Below are 23,979 nucleotides of genomic sequence, written 5' to 3'. Positions count from 1 at the left end.
TCTTGGTCAGTGGTGTGCTGGAGCCAGCTTCTGCTGGCTCTTGAGACCTGACTGTGCACATCTTCAACCCCATGTTCAGTGACATGACATCCAGAACTTGAAATTAGGCATCGTGTGGTGTTTACACCATGGAAATTGACAGACAGTAACAAATCAGCGCTTTTGTTTTTTCAGGGTCAATTTGCCAGCACACCACTTGTTCTTGCCCCGATTCAGGACTATTCTAAAGCCTCTGACAGGCCCCTCTGTCTCAGGGGTCTTCATGGGGGTGGCAAGGCTGCTGTTGGGCCTTACAACTCTACCTTTCCCTCTGCCCAGTTTGGCTCTCACCCCTCCCATACACATGTGCTGATCCCACGGGCACTCCCTGCATGCTGAACTCTCTCAGAGTTTGATTCCTGGGAACTCAACCTGCAACTTTGTGTGTGTGTGTGTGTGTGAGTTAAGTTTTATTTGGGGCAAAATGAGGACTATAGCCAGGGAGAAAGCTTCTCAGGTAGCTTTCAGGTCATATGTTGAAGGGTAGCAACTCCTACAGCTCCTAATGCTGTTAAAGTTTACCTAACTTTGCAGGTTGCTTAGGCATTTTATCAGCAATGCTAGGTTTTCCCAGAAGGAAGTTTAGAATGTATCATACAGAAAGGTTCTGTCCCATGTCAAGATTGAGAAAGTTTTCCTTTTACAAGGTTTTAACTTTCTGGACCATTCCATGAACAGGTAAGCTCTTAATGGAGGCCTCTGGTTGGTACTAACCATCATACAAGCCACCATGAGCCCATGAACCACCTACCCGGAGAACAATGAATTCCTGTAATATGTGCTTGTTGAATGACTAAAATGAAGCACATTCAAATTGCCCAATTAAAGACGTTTTTTCTGTAAGATTCTATCACTTCTTCTTGAACTTTCTGGTTAAAAAAGACATAGTATGTGGTAGTAGGGTGGGGAATCATTGAATATTTTGCTTCGTTGAAGGCTTTTCACTATTTTTTTCTGTTTGCCTACTTGTAGAAGTGATAGCAAAGACTCAAAAACATATATGGCCTGATCATTGGCTAATCAGAAAGAATCCTGCCTCTCATGCAAGAGAAGGGTCAGGTATCAATCCTTTGGGTGTTGAATCTTAGGATGGGTGGGGAGGGAGTTCCTTGGAAAGAGACTTGGGACACTTAGGAAGGTGAGGGACAGAAGCTAGTTACCAGCTTGTATGCAACCGTTTCAATATTTCAGCAGTGGGATGCCCTTGCGGGTGCCTCCCAGCTGAATAGCAAGCTCAGTTGTACTTTAAAGCTGCTCCATTTATGACGTTAGTATTCTACATCTCAAATGCTTTTAACTTACCTAACGAGACAAACACATATTATTATATTACTCTCAGTGAATATCCCAGTCATCTTTACCTGGACGTATCTGTGCACGTGGGGTGAGGTATACTTGGCTTGCAAATTCTAGGCTGTAAATAGCACCAACATTTTCTGATTAAGTTTAAAATATTTTTTGATGCAACTTTTGTTTTATTTCTTGGAAGACAGTATTGCTTTATTGAATCTGGACTTGACCATTATTTTATAAAGGAAAGCTAAGACGAAAAAATTTTAATGAAGAGATACAATAATAAAATCTCCTTACATGTCATTTGGTATTTCAATTTGTTTTAATGCACATTTATTAAGATCTTTTACTAGGTACCAAAAGTGGTGTGGAGAATACAAAGATGAATAAGGCAAGCTCTCTGCCTTTCAGGGGATGCAGCGGGGATATAATGGGGGATCCTAAAGCAGGATAATGGGGATGAATGGAAGAGTATCCAGGACTGGTAAAAAAATGTAAGTCTGGAGTATAGAGTGGGAGAAAAGAAGTATTCTGGAGATAATTCTGGAATGGTGGAGTATTAGGATGCTTTCAGGTGTAAATGACAGAGAACAACACAAACCACCTTGAGCAATCAGGGGTTTAATTGGCAGTATAACTGCAAGGTCTAGAAGGTATACATAGGTGGACCTACGGATGTGGGGTAATAATGGTGTGTCAAGGTAGGGTCATCAGCTGTAACAAATGTATCACCGTAGTGCAAGATGTTGATAGTGGGAGAGGTTGTGCGTGTTTTGGGGCAGCAGGTATCTGGGAACTCTGTACTTCTCTGCTCATTCTCTACAAAATAATGTCTATAAAAAAAAAAAAAGCAGCCGGGGCTTTTGAATAGAGACATGAATTTAAATATTTAAATTCAGAGGAGCAAAATGACCCCTGCTGACCAAATGGAGGCCTGAGAGCCAGCAACTGCCCAGCTGAAATCATTCTCAGCCTTTGACTTTTCATCCCTTTTCTGGGATCGCACTGAGAATCTATATTAGTGATAATGAGTAAATCTAGTCATTCTGTAAATGTGGCTGTTTAAGGCATTTTATGTGCCAGACCCTGTGCTTAATGCATGGTGGGAAAAAAATCACAAAGCATTGGCCCTGCCCTCCAACTTCATAGACTGGTATAGTTTTTCTCAAAGAATAGTCCAATAAGGAACATTCTGAGGCACTTGCTAAAATAACAGAATTCAGGACTTTTTGTAGACCTCCAGAATGAGAATCTGGATGGTCTGGATGGATGTCCAGACATGGACATCTGGATGTCTGGTCGGGCCACTCAAGATGGCTGTTCTCTTGCTCTCTGTACACCCTCTGCTCTACCAGTGCCTGCTGCACCTACACCCGGCTCACATGACTGACCTTCCTGTGCACTTGCCCCAGGCCCCAGCTGGTGATTGTTCTGATCCGAGGGGTGGTGAGGGGTGTGCCCCTCTGCTGGTTTCCCTGGTAACCCATGAGCCAACCTGACACTAATTTCCCCTATAATTGGCAATTTCCCCTCACTCCCGGGCCGCCCCCTCCCCCCAAAACTGGGCACGTGACCCAAGAATTTGCATTTTTAACAAGCATCCAAGAGCCTTGACGCTCAAAATGTGGCATCACCTGGGAGTTCACTAGAGGTACAAAGGCCCCACCATAGACCTCTTGAATCATGATCTGCATTTTAACAGGATCCCCACACATTAAAGTTTGAGAAGCACTATTCTAGAAGATTGTGTTACATGCTGAAGTTTGAGAATCAGTGGCCTGGGAAGACTAATGAGTATATAGATGAATTTGGCACAATGTGATGAATGCATTTATAGAGGAACATGTGAGTTCCTCTGGGCATGTTTAAAGGATCAGGTTTCTCTGTCAGAGATTTCCAGGAGAGGTGTGATGCCACTTGCTTCAAAAAGCAAGAAGTTGGCCAGGCTAAAGGGATGGGGCAGGGGTGACAGTTCTCATCAGAGGAAACCCAGTGTCAAAAGTCTTGAGGCAAAAGAGAACACTGCATGTTTAAGGAACAAGAGATGTATCTCGAATTGCAGTATAAGTTTTCAAACATTAAACTCTAAACATCAACCAAAAGAGATATTTTTTAAAATTCAGTGGCTAAAGATGCTCTTCTTAATCTTTAAGGGAGTGCAGGAATCAGATTTTTCGAATCTTATCATGATGTTTCTCTGGCCTCCTTGGACAATTTTTTTGTGTGTGTCCATCTCTTCATTCATTCATTCAAACATATATACATGACACACTGTGCTTTGTGCCTATTATGTGGTGGTGAGCGAAACCAAAATAGTTTCTGCCCTCAGGGAGTTTATAGGTGAGGCTGGAGTGGGAGTGGAGAAGCCAATAAAACAGGTAAATTTTTAAAATGTGTAATTATAAATTGAGAAAATGGCTAAGTGTGCTATGATGGAGAATAAAGCAGGAGACTTCAAGGAAGGTCTTCCAGCCAGACTGAGGTAGGAGATAGATGGGCCCTTGGGCTGGACAGCTGCTGTTTGTCAAGTGGAGTAAAATTGAAGCTTTGTTCTCACTCCAAGGGCAAAGCTAGTGGCAAAAGCTGAGCTCTGCTAAACTAAAGAGATAAGACAACCACTCCTGAGGTCAAGGAAAACTTCCCTGTCTGCGCATGTGCAGAAAGGCTCCTTGAGGGTCAAAAAGGGAGGGAGCGCCACCACCACCCCGTAATAAGTGTGGACATACACCCACAGGCTTTTGCGATGGGATCCATCTTAGAAAACAGTTGCGTGCAGCCCTCCTCCCCTCCCCCCGCCCCCCACCGTCTATTGGCTAGGATTCCTGGTTTTCATCCAGGCTACCCAGGTTCAATTCCTGGGCAGGGAACTAGGATCTCTCTTCAGGACCATTCACTGCTGTCTCTCCGAGATCAAGACCACCCTATCCTCTTGCAACGTGGCCAAAGTCACTGTGTGGGGGGGTTGGAGTGTCTCACAAAGGAGCACTCAGGTTGCCCACCAGTGCGCGTACACACACACACACACACACACACACACACACTTTCTGTTTTGCTGGGAATCCGAATGGGGGTTAAGACCTCCTCTCAAAACCATCCTCTTTCAACCTGCTGGCTACAACATGAAAGGGGAGTGAAAATTGATTTTCATCGCAGCTCCGAACCTGAAATGTGAAGCAATCTCTAGGTTCTAATAGTTCTATTTTCAGAAAGAACTTCTCTCTCTAATTCTCTTAGCCAAGGGAGCTGCTAAATAACAAGTCTGGTGCCTGGCATGTTTCAAGTGAAATTTTCAAATTGCAAACATCCATCTGTGCGTTGGGAGGAGCAGTGAGGAGACTCTGCGGCACATACCATTGTTTTCAAAAAGTGTGTGATGAAAACTGTGCGTAAGAAAACAAAGAGATAAGGAGGCCAGGAGGGTGCGGTCAGGCCCTGAGTGGCGCTGGGTCCCTAAGGCAGGAAAGACGAGTCCTTGCGGCCTGGAACCTTGTGTGTCCGAGTCTCGCTTCCTGAGCTGCTGGAAGGAAGCATTTAAGTGTGGGACCGCAAGAAGCGCTTGTAAACAGAGAGCCGGGCCGGAATGGTCGGTGGCCGAACGGGCCGTGACCGTGAGGAGAGCTGGCTGCCAAAGCCGAACCCCAGCCAGAGGTAGGCTGCAGGCCCCGCAGGTGAAGGGGGAGAAGTAGCCGGAGGCCAGGTGAGCATCTGCCTGCTTCTGTGCTGCCTGACTGGCCACTGCGGGAAGGGTGTGGGGATGACAGCATTGTGAGTATCCGAGAAGCTCCCTGGGGTAGCGGTGATTTTGCTGTTTCTTCCATGCTCTGGTTTCTATTTCATCCTGGAAACTGCACAGCAGTGCAGTGGATAATAGGTGAGGGGAGACTGTATGATGCGTTGTCTGTTTATTTTTATGAATCAGGTATATAAGTAGAAAGCAGTTGAAATAGCTGACCCTGTTCAGTGTGTTGTTTTTAGTACCCCGCCGCCCCTCCTGGGTCTTAGAAACCAAACCTCAGCAGAGCTTTTAACTCACATCTAACTGGGGCTTTCAGACTACAACGACTGTTCCCTCTGTTGACCTTGTTCATTTTTAATATACAGTAAATGACGCTATGTGGCTGATGACAAGCATGATTTGGTCTTCCATGAAAGGATTACTAAGCTAAAAGATCGAGATAAGGACATTTCAGACCCACTCCTCAAATAAAATGTTACTACTGAGATTTACAAATGAATGACAAATTGAGACTGGTCTAGAGTTATAGCTTGCAAAGCAGGACAGATTTGAATTTACTAGGTTAAACAGATTGAGCTATGCTGTTGTAAACTAATTTGGAAGTTTTTTTCTTCTTAGAAAAGAGAAATACCTGGGTTTTTTTCCTTTAATATTATAATTTCAGTAGTCATAGTGAATTGTGATTTGTATTCATTCATAAGATACTTTATAATAAAATACCACACGTAAATTATAATTGGCGCACCTTAAGATATAAGGCAATTTTTGTTTCATTAACTTCAAAAACAAATGCCTTTAACCAAAATTGGGTTAAAAGGTCGGTAGGCGTGTGTCACCTTGGTCACATAGTCTAACTTTTAGTTACTAGAAGAATATTAGATTAAATTGCTCATAGAAAAGTGTTTTAAAGTCATGCACATCAAGGAAATAATATTAATGTCTGATGAGTTTGTCTTTCAGTGAGTATTTTCACAATGTAATGGTTCATAGCAAGAACTAAAAAGCCATTCTGGGTTTGAATTCCTGCTTGGTCACTTCCTATTGTGTAACCTTGGGCAGTTTATTTGCTATGTTTCTTAATCTGTAGTATGGAAATAATAGCAGTACTGATTTCATAGGGTTGTTATGACGATTAAATGAGTTAATATTTTTAAAGTTCTTAGAACAGTGCATGTAGTATTTGCGATATACATGTTTGTTAATAAATACATAAAATAAAGATATACCAATGTTGAAAGTAAAATGGTGGTTGCCAGGAGCTGGGGGAGGGGCGAAATGGAGAGTTCTTAAATGGGTATAGAGTTTCCGTTTTGCAAGATGAAGCATTCTAGAGATTAGTTGCACAACAATGTGAATGTACTTAATAGTTTGGAACTGTACACTTAAAAATAGTTAAGATAGTAAATTTTATGTAATGTGCTTTTCCCCACAATTAAATCTTTTTAAAATACCAATGTTAGCAAAGTCATATACAATCATAGGGGAATTTGTTCCAAGACCCCTCACAGATACCAAAATTCAAGAATGCTCAAGTCGCTTATAAAATGGCGTAGTGCTTGCATATAACCTCTGCTACGCACGTCCTCTGGTATAATTTAAATCATCTCTAGATTACTTATAATATCTTATATAATGTAAATTCTGTGTAAAGAATTGTAAATTCTATGTAAATAGTTGCCCAGTGCCCAGCAAAATTCAAGTTTTGCTTTTTGGAGCTTTCTGGAGTTTTTTCCCCCCAAATACTTTCAGTCTGTGGTTGGTTAAATTTGCGGATGTGGAACCCAAGGGTATGGAGGGCCGACTGTGTTCAGAATCTTTATTAGCACGCAGCAGCCCCATCCTTAGTTGTCTTTGCCATTGTGAAAATGCAACTTCTGGCAGTCATCAGTAAGATTCACTTATTTGGTAAATTCATGAAATTAAGACATCATAAAGAGCACAAACAAATGATAAGAAACAACATCTAATACCCTATGGCAGGCACAGTTCTGAAAACGCCCCTCCACCAAGATTGCATACCCTCATCCCCGGAACCCGTAAATATGATGCAGTATCACTCCCTTGATCATGTTTCTTTATATGGCACAGTTGAATTTAAAATGGGGAAATTAGCTGGTGGGCCAAATCTAATCAAAGGGGCCTGTAAAAGAGGACAGCATTCTCTGGCTGGGGAAATCAGAGAGATCTGAAGCCTGAGAAGGACTGAACATGCTGTTGCTGTTTTGAAGATGGAGGTGACACTTGAGAAGGAATGGGGACAGCCTTGAGAAATGCGGGAGCCCTAGAATTGCTGAGGGTGACCCAGTGTGGAAACTGGAACCTCAGACCAAGGGTCAACAAACTGAATGAGCTCAGAACTGGATTCTTTACCAGAACCTTTAGTTAAGAACTCAGCCTAGGGCTTCCCTGGTGACACAGTGGTTGAGAGTCCGCCTGCCAATGCAGGGGACACGGGTTCGTGCCCCGGTCCGGGAAGATCCCACATGCCACGGAGCGGCTGGGCCCGTGAGCCATGGCCGCTGAGCCTGCGCGTCCGGAGCACAGACGGGAGAGGCCACAACAGTGAGAGGCCCGCATACCGCAAAAAAAAAAAAAAAAAAGAACACAGCCTAGCCAATGCCTTGATTTTAACCTTGTGAAAGAGAGCCTGAGCAGAGAACCCAGCCAACCCCACCCAGCCTCTCACCTTCAGAATTGCGAAGTAAGAAATGGGTGTTGTTTTAAGGTACTAAGCTTGTGGGAATTTGTTACATGGCAAAAGAAAACTAATATGACAGGAACAGACTACCCATACAAGAGAAAACTAAATGGCTAATAGTCATATGAAAATGCATTCTCTTTCCATTAATCAAAGAAATGAAATGGAAACAACAGCAAGGGACCATTTTTCCAGCTCTCAAATTTACAGAGATTTTTTTAAATTCTAGTTCTCCGCATCAGGTAGTGTGTAGCGGAGCAGACACTCTCAGATGCTGAGAGGGGTGCGCAGATGTTAAACCTTTCTGAAAAACTCATTGGCTGAATGTACGAAAAGTCTCACTAAATGTGTCCACCTCTCGATCCAGTAGTTCCACTCCTAGCAGTCTGTCCAAAGGAACTTATGAGAAATATTTTAAAAGTTAATGTTCACAAGTGCCTAATATGGCTTTGGTTAGAAAAGTCAGATATTGGCAATAGTCTAAATGCCCAGCAAGAGGGGAACAGTTTAAATAAATTATGCTATCATCAAAAGACATGGTGTTATACAGATTTGTAAAAGGATGTTTATGAAGAGTTTTAACAGTGTGGAAAGGTATTTATCAATTTTTGCTAAATGGGGGGAGATAGGCTAGAGAACTGTATGTGCAGTCAACTCTCAGCTATGTTTAAAAAACCAGAAAGATCTACCTACATAAAGAAAGGAACTGAAAGGGCCAAAATGGGGCAGTGCTTTTTTCTCATTGGAGGATGAATAGGCATTGTTTATTTTCCCTTTTATACTTTCTGTATTTTCAAAATGTTTAACAATAAGTACATAGTAACTGTTTATAACCATAATAGTCAATAAACATTATTTTAAGAGCTGCTAAAACTCTATGTTGTGGGGAATACAATGAATCTAAGACATTGTCCAGTCAAATAATGGAGAATATAAAAATCCATAAATAATATATGGCAGGAAGTGATGCTTTAAAGAAAGACTAGAAGATAGGATATGATAAATACGGTTGGAAAGATTGAAATAAAGTTGGATAACTTATTTCTCGATAAGGGTAATCAGTGAAAGCTTTATGGTGGAAGGATGGCTGAATATCATACTGAAATGATAGAAAAAGGAAGCTCACGGTTGGACTTTCATTGTCTTTGTTTTCTCATAGATTGATGGATTTTAGGCTTTGGGCTACCGACTCAGGTTAATTATGTAAGTGGAAAACAAAGAACTGTGATGGATATATAACCATTAGCAAAAAAACAAAAAAACAAAAAAAAAAAAGAAAGAAAAAGAAAAAGCCCTCTGCATGTTATTACTAGGAAAACCAAACTGGATGTAGGCCGGTAACATCTGCATTAAAAAACATCCGAAGCTAATATTTATTGAATACTTATCAGATACTTAATATACTCTATTCCAGTTTAATCATGTGTGCAGCCTTCCCGTAATACTTTAAGTCACATCATACATTTACAAATTTAAGGAACAGGCAGGTAGAGGGGTACTACTTTAATTACTGGTTTCAGAAGACCTGATTTTAATAGAAACCTGAAAAGGTTAGACCATTTGGGCAGAATTTTTAGGATTCTCCATCTCTAGACAGTTTGCAGGAGCCCCAGACCACTGCTACTCCTTCTTTTTCTCCTACTAGCTCCCTTTTCTATTTTCACTTTACACTCTCCTCCAGCACCTGTAGAAAAGTATGGAAAGTGTCTGTTGCTCCACTGGCTGTTAGCCAAATGCTGATTTTCTTCATGGGGAGCGTTAACCCTTCAAAAGAAACCCTGTGGAGGGATATCTAGCAAGGAATTGCTTTTTTTCTTTTTCCTTGTTCTTTTAGAGTGGATTTTATATATGGTTCATAAGTAGCAGAACTGTATGCTAGCTTGGAGTTTCTGGTGCAAGCTAATGCAGAGAATTGAGTAATGAGTGAGAGTGTGATAATAATAACCACCAGTAGTAAATTCCGTGCATTGTGTTTGCTCTGTTTCATTGGCTACTGTAGGTATTACCAGACAGCAATAACAAGCCCACATAGTTCACCTTCATATTAACAGTAAGGTATGAAGTTCATTTGGTCCATGAGGGTAATTAATGTTAATGGCAACATGAATTATGAGCAAAAACCAAAGTCAAAATATAGAGGCCATTGTATTGAGATGTCAGACATGTTATTTTCATTAACATTTTGTTTTTCATACACTCATTAACTGTCAATTTGAGTTATGTGTTTTAAATTGGATTCCCCAATTATATGCCACAGTTATGAGTATGGGAGAGATTTATTTGTCTAGTTACCATGATTAGTGTAACCAATTTATAATTCAGTACAAACTGGAGCTGCTCTGTTCTGCATTATCCAGTTTACTTGTGGACATTTATCTAACTGGGAAATTGCTAAATATCCATTTTACCTTGTAGTCTATAGATGTGATTATAAATATAGATTTTCATAGAACAAGGAACATATATTATAGGTTAGAAAACATTGGAAAGGTAACCAGCGGTTTTTATGCACCAGGAAATTAGCTAATTGATCTTTTCCCATGAACTTTTCCGGAACAACTTCTCTTCCACCCTCAGAGATTCATTGGTTTGTTAATTAAACAAGTAAGAATTGAGCACTTATTTTCTGCCATGGCACATACCTCTTGTACTTGGAACCAGCAATACAATCTTGAAGAAAACAGGCACAATCCTTGCCTTCATGAAGGTTACAGTCTAGTGGGGGAGACACACAAGTAAGCAGGCTATTTTTACACAGAGTGAAAAACATTATAATTGAGGAAATCAGTGTGCTATGGGGACACACAAGAGGGATGTTCAAAATGGACATGGGAGGTCAGGGAAGAAGTGATACCTCAGCAAAGACCTGAAGGCTGAACGAGAATTAGCCAAGTTGTGTGCCTGTGTGTTTTGGGGTGCGGGGTAGAGACGATGGAGATTTAAGAGGTAAGCCCAGGAAAGTAAGTGGACTTGAGCTCTTATAGGCAATGATAAGGAGTATATGATTTATCCAGAAGATAACAGGGTTTTAATTTTAGAAAGCCCTCTCTGACTGCAGTGTGGCGAATGGATTAGTGGAGGGAAAGACTGAAGGGAGGAAACTGGATGGTGGTGTCTGAACTAAGGCCGTAAAGAAGGAAAGCAATGGATACATTTGGCAGATCTCGCAGAGGTAGAATTAGCATGACTTGCTGATCTGGAGTGATTTGTGGGGGAGGGAGCCAGCAGGGTCAAGGATGATGATATCCTTCACTGTGTGGAGAATGCCAGGAGGAGGGGCAGGGTGAGGGTAGGATGAGGAGTTTGGTTTTGTGCATGTTAGGAGTTAGGGGATGTCTGAAAGGCAGTTGCGTGTGGGTCTAGAGCTCAGGATAGCAATGTTTCTCATCTGTCACATGGACTGCTGCCGAGGCCATGGGGATGGGGAAAATCACCCAGGTGGAAGAGGAACTAAATAAGAGGGTTATAGAGAAAACGGAGGAACACCTACATTGTGATGTGGCCATAGGAAGGGGGCTCATACAGGGTACCAGAAGGAGCATCCAGAGATAAAGGAGAAATTCCGGAAGAGACTTCATCAGTGCTTTCATGAGAGCAATGCAAAGAGTCGGTGTTGAGTAGGTCAGATCCTGCTGAGAGGTCAGTCAGATGTGGAGTGAAAAACCTCCTGGGTTTAGCCAAAAGGAAAGTGTTGGTGACCTCTGCCTGTGCAGTTTCACCTGGGGCAGAATCAGTGCTTCTGCAGGGAGGAATGAATGGGTGAGAAGTGGAGTCAGAAAGCGTACAAAAAAAAATTTCTTTAAGAACCTTGGAAGAGGAAAGGAGGAGGGACAGAGTATCCTACCTGTACAGGAACTTGGGAGACAAGAGAGTATTTTACTTATTTGTTTTTGCTTCTTTGAGAAGAGACATTCCTTGTGAATCACCCTGAATCTTGCACTGCTGAATCCTTCCACTCTAAGACTACCAGAAAGCCCGATGTGCAGCAACTCCTTTTGCCTGAACAGTGCAGGAGGAACCCTTGAGTGAATTTAAACCCTACCTCAGAGCTTCCTAAACTGATTGCTGTCACCACTCTCTCCACCAGTTTGTTGATTTATAATGGGAGGAGATCAAAGAGACTGTGGTGACCCTTTCCCTGGTACCATACAGATGACCCCGGGTGACCCCTGTTGGCATCCTGTACCCTGCCTTTGAGTTCACAAAGCACTACATTATGTCATTTGATTTACATTCCAAAACAACTTTTGGAGAAGGTAGGACAGGGATCCTTATTTGACCTGCATTGAAATAACTAGAATTCAGGTTCAAATGACATGCCTGGAATCACACATCTAGTAGTAGTGCATGGGCAGTTCAGGTCTTCTAATTCCAGATCTTGTGGTCCAAAAGTAATTAGCCTTCACTGAGAGGTTAGATATAATGTCTATATTTTCACTGTAGTGTGGTCATATAAAACTTGGGCATATCATATTTTAGTACCCTTAAGAAACAAGACTGAAGATTGTGGGTCAACTTTGTAATTTTGCTTGAATCCCATATACATTGATATTTGTCCCCTATCCACCCGCTGTCCCTCCAAAAAGTTAAGTTGGTTTTAGAAGGAGGCAGTTTATTTGGACATGCCTTAATAGTCAAAGCATGTTTGAATTATCTATAGTCACATCTAATTTGAAAATATTCCTTTTAATTCTTTTGACAGAAACACTTATTTGCAGGGTTTTTTTTTTTTTTTAAGCAAACATTTTTACAAGTGTTTCTATTTATTGGCTAAATGAAAAATGATGTCTTCAGGAAACATTAGTAAAAGGTTTGGGCAATTAGGACTATGTAAACATTTGCCAAAGCACTTGTTTGGCCTAAATGGAGTCACAGTTATTATACCCTGGCAGACATTCCAAGCAATATGTCCAAGGTCACTGAGAGAATTGAGGTTAGCTATTTAGTTAGAGAACAGCCTTTTATTCTGTTTGTTCAGACACCTATCATCCACTATTCCCTTAGAGAATTTACAATGACACAGAAATAGTAGAGGTGATTTTTTTTTTTTTTTTGTAAATTAAGTATAAACTATTTCCCTGGATATTTAGCAATTAACTTTCTGAGTTGTGGGATTAACAAACAGAAGGATTTAAAAAATAAATATTAAAGTTGCTGAAGTTTGACATTAAAATTCAAAGCACCTTGTATGTAAAATTCTAGCTGTATTATCTCAGGGTAATTAGCTTGCTGTTAATTGTTATACAGGACAGTATGTGCATTTTAGAGGTTTGTTTCCACTCACTTACTGGCCATATTACCTTGGACAAGGTACTGCATTTCTTTAAATCTCAATTTCCTTATCTGTAAAATGGTAATAATAATAGCAGCTCTCCCGATAAGGTTGTTGTGAGGATTTAACAACATAATGAAGATAAAGGGCTTCACATAATGACCTTAGGAGGTGCTCAATAAATGTTAGTGATGACTCTTAAATCTTGGTCTTGGTGTAGGAGTTGTAAGAACTCTATTTTGTTTTTAAATGTTTCACTAAATACACCATTCCACATTTAACATATGTCCATCCACGCTGAAGGAGTCCTCTGTAGGGCATTTTTGAAGGGTTTAGTATAACAGTAGTTGTCTCTGATGCTGGGCAACTATTTGAGTCCCAGCTACCATAAGCCTATCATCCTAATGTCAGGTCAAAACAGTCACAGAAATAAGACCAATCAGAGCTCCAGAATTCAACTTCAGAATGTTTACACGTTGCAGTCTTGTTTTGTAAAAATCCATTTAGTACCAATGATAACAGTCCACAATAAAAGAAATTTAAACCCATATTTGTGGACGAAAATGTAGTTCTTACTGTTCTTCCTCTTCATACTTCGTAAACTTTTCCTTTGTCCTGTATGATGGGCAGAGAGTTTTCTGGCCTTCATGTAGTACATAGTAAAATAACAAAGACTCGTCCTCTTAGTTTAGCTTGCCTTGTCCTTATCTTTGAGGGTCAAAGACAATGTTTTGTCTGCTTTTGGCAGCCTTGCTTGTTTCCTGACGAACTTGGTGAGAGGTGGCTTGGTAACCAACCAAGGTCAAGGTCATTGTCACAGATTGAGTCCAAAAGGGAGGGAGAGGTCGTGGGTGCAGCCCATCACCACTGGGTACGTCTGTCCTTTCAAATAAGAAGTGAGTCACCTTCTGCTTAGACCTTATCATGGGTCTGGTACTCTCTGGGTGCCATTCAACTAAGACCCAGCCTCATTTTTTTAGCAGGTTCAAGTGTAGCCAGGAAAGAAAAAAAGTCAGTTAACTACTTCTCATGTACGTTCACCCTAAATGCCCAGAGGAACCAGTTTTGTGAGTATGTGCTAACCCATAAGCTGGTTGTTGCTTTGAAGGTTAAAGTGGTGAGTATTCATTCTCCCTTCTGGTAATCAGCTGCGGTGACCTAAGGAATTAAAGTCAACAGGAAGTGAGGCAAGGATTCATTTCTCATGACATCTCAGCCACCCAGCAAATGCTTCTGTTGGCCAGGGATGTTTCTGTGGGTCGGATAGATTCTGTGGGTTGGATAGACTCGGGCAGCTTGTGAGGAAGCCTCTGCACTTGTGCCTCCCATTTGTGCAATTGTTTGTTAGTTCACTTTGAGCTCAGGCTTTGGTGGGACCTTTAGAGATATTCCTGTAGGTTGACAGCTTCATGCCAGAAGCAGCATCATTTTTAGAGCACGTCTGATTGGTTTTATTTGTACGTTTCGTTTGTCTTTGGTTTGTTTCAACTGAAGTCATCTCTGTATACATGTTATTATGTCATTCAATTGTGTTCTGTCACTTAAGACTTTTTATTGTCCCTTGATTAGTAATGACTTCTTATTTATGTTCCCATAACACCTTCTGTATACTTCTGTTAAGGCACTTTTTATACTTGGTTTTGTATTGTTTCCCCACTAGCTATTAAGCTCTTTGAGGGCAGAAGCTGTGTTTTGTGTCCGTACCATCATCTAACATAGTGTTTGGGTACTTGGTCCACCCTCTGTGAGCGCTTGTTGAGTATAAATGGTTGTGTGGTTAGAAATCAACTAGCTTCTAATAGGAATAGTAATTGTTTTAGATTTTACAAAAATTTCACATATATTATCTGCATTTATGCATTACAGCTCTCTAATGGAGAGGTGCATTGATGGAGACAGACGTTGGAAGGATTTCCATTTTGCAGATAAGAAGGGCCAAGACATCCTGAGTCAACCTGACTTGCTGGAGGTCGTTCAGCTTAGAAGGTAGTGCTGGGACATGCACCCTTTCTTGGTGTCAGAAATGTGTGTTCTTCCCATTGTCACACCTCTGTCCCATCAAAAAACCTCAAAGCTGGGTGGCTCATGGATTGAATTCACCTTACTCCTTGTTTATGGTCCTTCTAGCGTCAGGGCCCCTGAGTGATTTAAAGTGGTTTAAAAGGTAACTGAACTTGGACTCAGTAATCTGACAGGGATTCTGGGAACTTCTCTTTCTTCCCCATGGGGCCTTCGACTGACCGTAGTTGAGTCATTTTGGTCTCTGTTTCATCATCTCTAAAATAATCCTGCTACTTTACTTACCTCTCTCTGTTGAGATTACTACAAATTTTTTTCAAGAAGCTTATCAAGTGCTTTATAAACCATACTCTAAACTATGCATGTGAAGACGATTGTTCTCAATAAAGTCAAATAGTTGTGTGAGCTGATGACATCTTTAAATCTAAAGATGCTAATCTGAAAAGCTATTTCTTTAGCTTTTTTGGCTATCTTGCATAGCTGGGTCTCAATGTACCTCCTTGGGATGGCCATTACGAGGTCTCATGCCAGCTGGTTTAGATGGCACCTCCATGTACTAATTATTCCCTGTTGCAGTTGGAGGGTGACTCTAGCACACATGGTTTTTATGATGGAACTTTTCAACTTCTTCACCTCAGTCCTAGGATGAAGATAATTTGAGTGATTCTTTTGTTTGTTTTTTAATCACTGTTTCCTGCCATGGAGGTAACGGGGAATGGAAAACATTGAGTCTGCATTTTTAGACACTTAAGTAACTGAAGTTTGTGTCTGTCTGTTTTGCTCCTAAAACCAGGACATTTTGGAATGCTGGTGGTTTTATGAAAATGGGCTTCTCAATCAGAAGTCTTGGCTTTCCAACGCAGTGGGTGCCACAGGGGCATAATAACATTGCTGCCTTCAATAGCAGAGCAATTGGAGATTTGAAGTCCCACACTTATATTTAGGTTGGTTTCTGGGAAAACATCTTGGGGCATCAAATGTCTCAATGATTTTTGCAAGTGGCAAACAGTAAGCACAGAGATGGACTGAAAAATGCTTTAGGTTGATTGCCCGGGGGGGTTTCAAAAGGAACATGTCCTTTCTGGTATTAAAAAGAGCTTGAGCTCTAAGTCACTGGAAAATTAGACCATCCAAGCTATGGATTTGGAGTGGTTCACAAAATAATTCCCAAGCGCTGCATAGGCGCTTTTGTTTCTATAAAAGGTCTGAGTGAGGTCTTTGCTACCTGACCTTTGCCATGTTATTTTTAAACCCAGTTTCAATAGCTTGGAAGCTTTTTCTAACCAAGAAAAAATTTAACAGCTCAAGTCAACATAACGTTTTGGAAAGCATGTCAAATTTTACTTAAACGAGCTTATAATGAATTCAAATATACTTCCGCCAGAAAACCAGAGTGGTGTTTATATTTACAGACGTCAGTACTTTGAAAACATGCTCTTTATGCAGTCGTTCATTCAGCCCATATTTACTGAGCACCCATTGTGTACTAGCCACTGTGTTAGGCCCAGTGAGGGTTGTAAAAATGAAATGGGGGGGCTTCCCTGGTGGCGCAGTGGTTGAGAGTCCGCCTGCCGATGCAGGGGACACGGGTTTGTGTCCCGGTCTGGGAAGATCCCACATGCCACGGAGCAGCTAGGCCCGTGAGCCATGGCCGCTGAGCCTGCGCGTCCGGAGCCTGTGCTCCGCAACGGGAGAGGCCACAACAGTGAGAGGCCCCAACAGTGAGAGGCCCGTGTACCACAAAAAATAAATAAATAAATAAATAAAAATAAAGAAAGAGCTGACCGTTTTAGGGTGAGGAATCACAGAAAGCTTGTGGAAGAGGCGGCAAGTAAGCTTGAAGAGTGGATAGAATTTCAGTAGGTAGAGGTGAGGAGACGGTACCTCAGAGATAACTGTAAGCAAAGTTTTGGAGTTGGGAAAGCCTAAAATTTGAGCAGTAGCATCCCAGTTTGGAGGAAAAGAATGTCTTATGGAAGGGAAGCGGGAAGTTGGACAGGCAAGCTAGTCCAAGACTGTGAAAGGCCTAGAGTGTCAGGTTAGAGAGTTGGGCCCTGTTGTCAGTGGGAGCTGCATTGAAGGGTTTTATTTGCTACCATCTCCCCAGTACCTCAGACAGCACCCAACCCATAGTGAGCAGTCAGCAAATAATTATTGAGTGAACAACTGAATGTGGCTTTAGACAAGTTGAGCTTCATTTTGCCAGATGATAAGCCAGATAGAAATGTCCTACAAAAAGTTGGGGACATGGGACCAGAGTCCATGGAGACTGAAGGTGGAAATTTGGGAGGTGTGAGCATGGAGGTAATTATGGGGCTAAACTGACCCGAGGAATACATGCGGCTGTAGTCAGAGAAGAGAGCTGAGGTGATGCCTCTATTTGATGAGCAGACCAGGAAGGAAAGGGGGAAGATGGAACAGAGAAGGAGAGGGTAGAAACGAGAGGAAAACAGAGAGCGCGGTGCCCATGAAACCTGGGGAGGAAAGGTTTGAGGAGGGGCCGGGTGACATGCTCGAGGCGGGTCAGGGCTTTGCAGTGCACTAGTGGCAGTATAGAGCAGAGGTCCCTGGACAGGGTGGAAGGGAGTTCAGTCAAGTGGGGCCTTGTGCCAGGCTGTAAGGTATCGGTGGGCACAGCACACGCTGAGACATTTCTTTTTTCTTTTCACGGTTAATAATTACTGGTATTTGCTTTTTGAGCAGGTCTTTAGACAGTGTGCCCAAATTATGTACTGTATATAATCTGATTCCAATTAAATATTAGATAAAAACACACCTAACTATTTCGTTCTGAGATCATGACTGATGTTTATTTTCTTTTCCATATCTGTCAGTATTTTCCAGAGTTTTTATGTGTTTATTACCTTCATAACTGGGAAAAACACTATAAAATTATATTTCTAAGTGGTATGTTCCTTAGGTATTGCCTGGCAATACACTTCTCATTTATTGAAACTTAGATAAATGTAGCCATTTAATGTTCCCTCCAGGCCTATGAAGATGGGATTCCATTTGTGTTTCTAGCTGTCTTTCTCCTCTGAAAGAACCCCTGAACTCTTCTTATGAGGTCCACAGAGGCACCATTTCCTTATCTGCTGCTCTTGGCTTGCCCCTGCTCCATCAACATGCTTACATTACAACATGTCTTTATGACAAAGCACCATGACAAAGCATAACCTCTTGTAGCCTGATAATCCAGAAGCATTCTTACTAGGGTCATATTCTCTTGTGGTGGAGCCTTTACATTATGTAACTCTCAGAAAATTTACAGTCGGCTGTGGCCTTAACCAAAGTGAAGACCGTGTGAGAGCCACATGTGCTGACCATTCTTTTTTTTTTTTTTTAATTATTTAATTATTTATTTATTTTTGGCTGCATTGGGTCTTTGTTGCTGCATGCAGGCTTTCTCTAATTGCAGCGAGTGGGGGCCACTCTTCGTTGCGGTGAGCAGGCTTCTCATTACGGTGGCTTCTCTTGTTGCACAGCACAGGCTCTAGGTGTGCAGGCTCAGTAGTTGTGGCTTGCGGGCTCTAGGCGCGCAGGCTCAGTAGTTGTGGCTTGCGGGCTCTAGACCACAGGCTCAGTAGTTGTGGCTCACGGGCTTAGCTGTTCCGCGGCATGTGGGATCCACCCGGACCAGGGCTCGAACCCGTGTACCCTGCATTGGCAGGCGGATTCTTAACCGCTGCGCCACCAGGGAAGCCCCGTGCTGACCATTCTTATAATCACCCTTGTTTCTCATGTTTGAAAATGAATTGGCAGAAACTGTTTATCCTAGGTGTCTTTGGTATTGCATTTTTCTCCATAGTCCAGCTGCTTCTAAAACTACAAAGCCCCAGACATCCTCTTGAGCACTCATTGTGTTCTGAATACCAGCCATTTAGTCAAGTGGGAGGAAGTTAGCGTTTTTACCATCCAGCTTGGGAGAAAGTGGCATCTCTGTGTGGGCCAGGCTGATATTATTACTCATATCTGCTTCTACTTCTGTGTGGAAGGACTGCTGTATTCATCCTGCTAATTAGCCTTGCCTAATGAGCATGTAAACAGCAGATTTCCTTGTTAGGAAACAGTAATACACTGATTCTGCATCCTGTTAACATTTTGATTCATGCATGGAATTCTTTGGATTGAGCTTTTATGACAACACTGACAAATGGACCTCAGTTTCTCAATCTGTTACATTGGGTAAATAATCCTTTTTACAGAAAGGGTATTCTTTATAAAAATAAAATAAAGCGTCTGTAGATCATTGAGTTTGGCTGAAAAGTAGGGTGTTATAAATAGTTGGTTGCTGACTTTGCTGTTCTTGGGCTGACATATCTTTCCAGGGGAAGACAGGAGCAGGTTCTTCAATGGGTGAGGTCCAGTGGAGGGCTCCATAATTATATAGCAGTTTACTTTTTTTTTTTTTGCGGTACTCAGGCCTCTCACTGTTGTGGCCTCTCCCGTTGCGGAGCACAGGCTCCGGATGCACAGGCTCAGCGGCCATGGCTCACAGGCCCAGCCACTCCGCGGCATGTGTGATTTTCCCGGACCGGGGCACGAACCCGTGTCCCCTGCATTGGCAGGCGGACTCTCAACCACTGCGCCACCAGGGAAGCCCAGTTTACATTTTTTAAAGGTGTGTTGGAACAGCTACCTGGTGAATGAGTCACATGTGAAGCAGTTTGTTATTAGCAACGTTGTTGGATACAGGTAGCTGAGTAAGGTACCCAGAGGTTTAATGGTTTGCCAGAGGCCACTCAGCATGTGTGTGGTTGAGCCAGATTTAGAACACAGTTCTGATTAGCTCCTGATTTCCACTTTTTGTGTGGAGGCAAACCACATTGCACCCACATGGTGATTTCACTCAGTTCACTTTGTCAGAAGAAAGTCCTGTTCATATTTTGACCTATCTGAATATGTTGTTATTATTATTATTTTATTTGTTTATTTTATTTGTTTTTGACTGCATTGGGTCTTTTTTTTTTTTTTTTTTTGCATTGGGTCTTCATTGCTGCGTGCGTGCTTCTCATTGCGGTGGCTTCACTTGTTGCGGAGCATGGGCTCTAGGCACACGGGCTTCAGTAGCTGCGGCACACAGGCTCAGTAGTTGTGGCTCGCGGGCTCTAGAGTGCAGGCTCAGTAATTGTGGTGCACAGGCTTAGTTGCTCCGCGGCATGTGGGATCTTCACAGAACAGGGATCGAACCCATGTCCCCTGCATTGGCAGGCAGATTCTTAACCACTGTGCCACCAGGGAAGCCCATGTTGTTATTATTTTTTAATTAATTAATTTCAAAACCAAATGAGGCAAGCTAGTAAGAGGTGTTCATTTATGGAGACTAAACTTCGCATTAGACCCTTGTATTGTAGTGAATTTTAGGCCTATACATCCTAGGGAAAAGATAAATTCCAAAAGGAGAAAGGTTGGAAAATGGAGCCCCAAAAGATGAAGACATAGAGATTATATAGGAGGGTCAGTAAGGCATCATGCCAGCTGTCAAGTAGCTTGGAGTATAGAGTGGGATGGAGAGAAATTGTTCATCATTACAGTGCATTGTGGCAAACCCAGGGTGGTCTGAGAGCCTGAGCAATTCGGAAGGCTCCCCAGCTTGGGCCAAAGCATGGAGGAGTAAAACAACAAGGTGAATGTTGGTCAGGAACGACAAACTGGAGAGGTGGATAGGTCATGAAGGGTGATGAATGTCATGCAAAGGAGTAACAATGTATTCATTCAGCGTGTATCTATCTAGTGCCTTTTGTGTGTGTGTGTCAGGCATTCTCTATGTACTTGGGATACATTAGTGAACAAAATAAGCATCAATTCCTGCCCTCAAGGAGCTTATACTTTAATGGGGTGAGAGAAACACTAGACATTAAATAATAAGTAAATTGAGTGGTTTGTTAGAAGATGGTAGATGCATAAGGAAGAAGGGTCCAGCCAGGTGATCAGGGTTAAGGGAGCAGTAGTAAGTCATGTTGACAGTATCGCCTCTCGTTATGATATGATCAGAATGGCACTTTACCTCTGTAGTTTTTCTCCCCCAAATATACAGCCCTAGTCTTATCATAAGAAAAACATTAAACAAATCCCAGTTGAGAGACAGTCTATAAAATACCTGACCAGCACTCCTCAAAACTGTCAAAGTCATCAAAAACAAGTAAAGTCTGAGAAACCGTCACAGCTGAGAGAACGCTAAAGAGACTTGACAACTAAATGCCATGTGGTATCCTGGATAGGATCCTTGAACAGGAAAAGGATATTAGGGAAAAGCTGAGGAAATCTGAACAAAGTATGAATTTTAGTTAACAATAATGTATCAATATTGGTTCATTAATTGTGACAAATGTACCACATTAATGCAAGATGTTACATGGAGAAAACTGTGTGTGGGGTATATAGGAGCTCATTGTACTGTCTTTGTAATAATTTTTTAAATCTAAAACTGTTCTAAAATTAAAAGGTTATTAAAAAAAATAAAAAACAGAGTAAAGGGGATCAGAAGTCCAGGGCAGAGACACATGTCATAATTTAAAATAGGGTGGTCAGGGCAGGCCTCATTGAGAAGGTGACATGAACAGTCACTTAAAGAGAGAGTTCACCATGTTGGTATTGGGAACCAATGCAAAGACCGTGAGGTGAAAACATGTCTGCAAGTTGGAGAACCGGCAGGGCGGCTGGTGTGGAAGGGAGGGTAGGGGGTAAGGAGAGTATGAGGTCATAGAGGAAAGGTGATGGAACCCTTCAGGTGAGGGCTTTTAGGCTGTTGTTATTCATGTGCTATACCATGTGCCGGGAACCATGCCATGCATTGTCCTATTTAATTCTCTCAACTATTTTAGGAGAGAGGTATTATTAACTTGCTGATTTTGCAAATGAGAAAACTGAGATTAGGAAGTGACTTACTGAAGTCCCATTCCTGGTAATTGATGGAGCTGCCGTTCCCTTCTTCCTCCTGAGACCCAAAGTTGTCACTCCTGACTTCTTCCTCCTCAGGGGGCTGGACTAGATCTTCTAGGCCAGGAGCAAACCACAGCCCGCTGGAAAATCTGGCCCTCTGCTTGTTTTTTGGTTGTTTGTTTTAAGTCGTGGTAAAAAACATACAATTTACCATCTAATCATTTTAAGGTCAGTAGTGTTTATATTCACATTGCTGTGAAACAGATCTCCAGAACTTTTCATCTTGCAAATCTGAAACTCTATACCCATTAAACAATAACTCCCTTTTCCCTCCTCCCCTCCAGCCCTGGTAACCCCCATTCTACCTTTTTATTTCCATGAATATGACTTCTTAATATACGCAGTATTTCTTTTTGTAACTGGTTTATTTTTCTTAGTATGATGTCCTCGAGGTTCATTCATGTTGTAGCATGTGACAGGATTTCCTTCCTCTCAAAGGCTGAATAATATTCCATTGTATGGATATACCATATTTTGGTTATCTGCCTGTTCTGTAAATAAAGCTTTATCAGAACACAGACATGTCCATTCATTTCCATGTTGTCTGTGGCTATTTACCCCACTACAGCCGTAGACCTGAGTAGTTGCAAAAGTGACTGTGTGGCCCACAAAGCCTGAACTGTTTATTACTGGTTCTCTACAGAAGATGTTTGCTGAGCCCTGTTTTACTGGGGAGACTGTGAAGGGTTAAGAGAAACGATGTGGAGGCTGCTTTAGAAAGAGGAAGACAAGATGCAGGAAGACCCTGCTGCCTTTGTCGGGTGACAGAGACATGGGTATGGGACTTGCCCTCGAGAAGCTTATAGTCTAAATGAGGGAAAAAGACAGTCTGCAAAAGTTGACTTGTTTAGTGATGCTTTAGGTATTTGGGGAAGGGAGAGATCCGAAAGGATTGAGTCTCAGGAAAGACTTCATAGAGGGTTGGGATTTGGGATGGGATGGGATGGATCGGATTGCTGGAGTGTGGAGGAGTACATCAGCCTTCTCACCACACCTTAACAGATGAGGTAAGACATTGAAGGCATTTAGAGCAGTGTCTAAATAGTAAGTGCTCACTAGAATGTAAGTTCCACAAGGGTAGGGTTTATGTCTGTCTTCTTCACTGTCGTATCACCAGTACCTAGAATACAGTAGCTGCTTCAGTAAATGTTTATGGAATGAATAAATCACTGCAACTCTCAAATTCTTTTTAGCTATTTAATTTGTACTGTGAAAATACAGGCAAAGGGCTGGATCTCTCACATTGGTCTGTTAATTCATTTATTATACTAAAGAGTAATTTTTTTGGCTGTTGTTAAAGCAGTACCTCTATTGTTTATTGCTAGAGATAATCATTATGTGGTAAGAGGAATGTAAGTCAGGTACTAACAACAAAAGAAAAAGGGGGAAAAGAAGACAATGTCGTGATTCTAAAGATAGCCACTCAAAAATAATTCATTTATTCAACAAATATTTTTTGAACTGCAACTGTGTTTGGGGGTCCATGGGTGAACAAAATTGACAGTTGCTGCCTAAGGGGATATTAACACCGAAACTAGTAATTACAAATGTGATGTGTATAACTTACAGAAGTGCTGGTGCCCTTCTGAACCAAGGCCCTTCTGTCCTTAAACAAGTACATTTAACCTAGTCTGGGACACCAGAGAATGCTTCCCTAAGGAAGTGGTAAGTCCTGATTATTGTTTGCTGTGTGGCAAACTACTCCGAAATTTAGTGTCTGAAAACAATTTATTATCTCTCATGGTTCTGGGCTAACTGGACTCAGCTAGAAGATTCTCACTTGGGAATCTATTATGATACTGACTGGGGCTGGAATCATCGGAGAGCTCAACTGGGCTGTCATTCAAGATGGCTTCTTCCCTCACATGTCTGGTGCCTCTGTGCTCTAGCATGTGGCCTCTCCCTCCAGCAGAGTAGCCTGGACTTTCTATATAATCAGCTTAGAGCTCCAAGAGACAGGAAGAGGAAGCCACCAGGCCA

At 41.9% G+C, this 23,979-nt stretch overlaps 1 protein-coding gene across 11 annotated transcripts in view; it reads left to right on the top strand.

Annotated features, from left to right (window-relative positions):
• Positions 1–4,858: 4,858 nt before the first annotated feature.
• PLEKHM3 (pleckstrin homology domain containing M3) overlaps positions 4,859–23,979 on the top strand; it is a 193,118-nt gene continuing 173,997 nt past the window's right edge. For 5 of the 11 annotated variants that reach the window (XM_081242656.1, XM_081242665.1, XM_081242658.1 and 2 more), the window contains exons 1-2: positions 4,860–5,029; positions 14,905–15,024. The gene's annotated coding sequence lies outside the window, so the exon portion shown is untranslated. Of the gene's footprint in view, positions 5,030–5,068; positions 5,098–14,018; positions 14,106–14,904; positions 15,025–23,979 lie in introns of those variants that run through there. The other 6 variants (XM_081242660.1, XM_081242664.1, XM_081242661.1 and 3 more) reach the window with 6 other exon arrangements.

Source organism: Mesoplodon bidens (assembly GCF_964165515.1).
Source record: "Mesoplodon bidens genome assembly, chromosome: 8".
NCBI classification, from domain to species: Eukaryota; Metazoa; Chordata; class Mammalia; order Artiodactyla; family Ziphiidae; genus Mesoplodon; species Mesoplodon bidens.
Note: the sequence above shows the minus strand (reverse complement) of the source record. Positions and strands in the feature narration are given on the sequence as shown.